Source organism: Cyprinodon variegatus, unplaced genomic scaffold, assembly GCF_000732505.1.
Source record: "Cyprinodon variegatus isolate N-32 unplaced genomic scaffold, C_variegatus-1.0 Scaffold1924, whole genome shotgun sequence".
Classification (NCBI taxonomy): Eukaryota; Metazoa; Chordata; class Actinopteri; order Cyprinodontiformes; family Cyprinodontidae; genus Cyprinodon; species Cyprinodon variegatus.
The window spans coordinates 317-1,211 of NW_015152377.1; the positions used below are offsets into that span (position 1 = coordinate 317).

Here is an 895-nt window from a genome sequence, read left to right on the forward strand (position 1 = left end):
TTCATTTTGTCTTAAGATTTAAAAATCAGTGTTTTTTATTTTTTTCTGTATAGTACATGTGCATTTTTAGCCATTGCCTCAGCATAATGTCAAAATATTGATATCAAAATAAATATCTTCTATAATCCTTCTATAAACGTGGTGGAAATAAGCTCAGATGTGACATCAGAGAATTAAAAGCTGCGCTACGGTCATCTGAAGGGTTTGTATCGCTTTGTTTTCAACATGTTTCAGGAAAGAGGGACAGCTTCAAACCTGGCAACCCTGCCGCCCTTTACCGCAGGTGGTGAGCGCGCGCTGCCGCAGAGAGACAGACAGGAGGAGGAGCAGCGACCTGCAGGAGAGGCTCCAAGAAGCGGTAAGAACTTTACCGCTGCTGCGGCACTTTCTCCCAACAAATCTCTACTGAAATATTGTAGTTTAAAATATGTATTTTTTTTTATCATTGCACTTTATTGAAAGTTTTTTTTTTTTTTTTTTTAAAAGCTGAGTTAAAGTCTTTGAAGTCCACCGCCATCACTTTGGATGGTCTTAAAATAATTTCTCTAGTTTCTTTTGTCTTTGCTAGCTACAAAAATGGCCAGTTTTAATAAAAACTGCATGGAATAGTTGTTTTTCTAGCTAACGCCTTTATTAGTAGAGAAGTTTAACATTAGTTCCAGGTGTTTGAAGTTGAGCTTCGGAGCACGTGCAGCTGCAGCCAATATGGCGCCCGGCTTCCTCCTGAGGGCCGGAGCAACATGGCGGCCCTGGGGCCGTGGCTCTGCTCAAGGCCAAGCTAGCGGACTGCTGCGGGGTTAGGGCGGCTACTTAGCGTGGCTTGGGCGGCTACTTAGCGTGGCTTGGGCGGCTAATTAGCGAGGCTTGGGCGGCTACTTAGCGTGGCTTGGGCGGC

General features: G+C 44.4%; 1 protein-coding gene across 1 annotated transcript in view; it reads left to right on the plus strand.

Annotated features, from left to right (window-relative positions):
- The first annotated feature begins 237 nt into the window (after window positions 1-237).
- The window catches only part of ddx4 (DEAD-box helicase 4), an 11,725-nt gene continuing 11,067 nt past the window's right edge, over window positions 238-895 (plus strand). The window contains exon 1 of the mRNA XM_015404975.1: window positions 238-358. The gene's annotated coding sequence lies outside the window, so the exon portion shown is untranslated. The remainder of the gene's footprint in view (window positions 359-895) is intronic.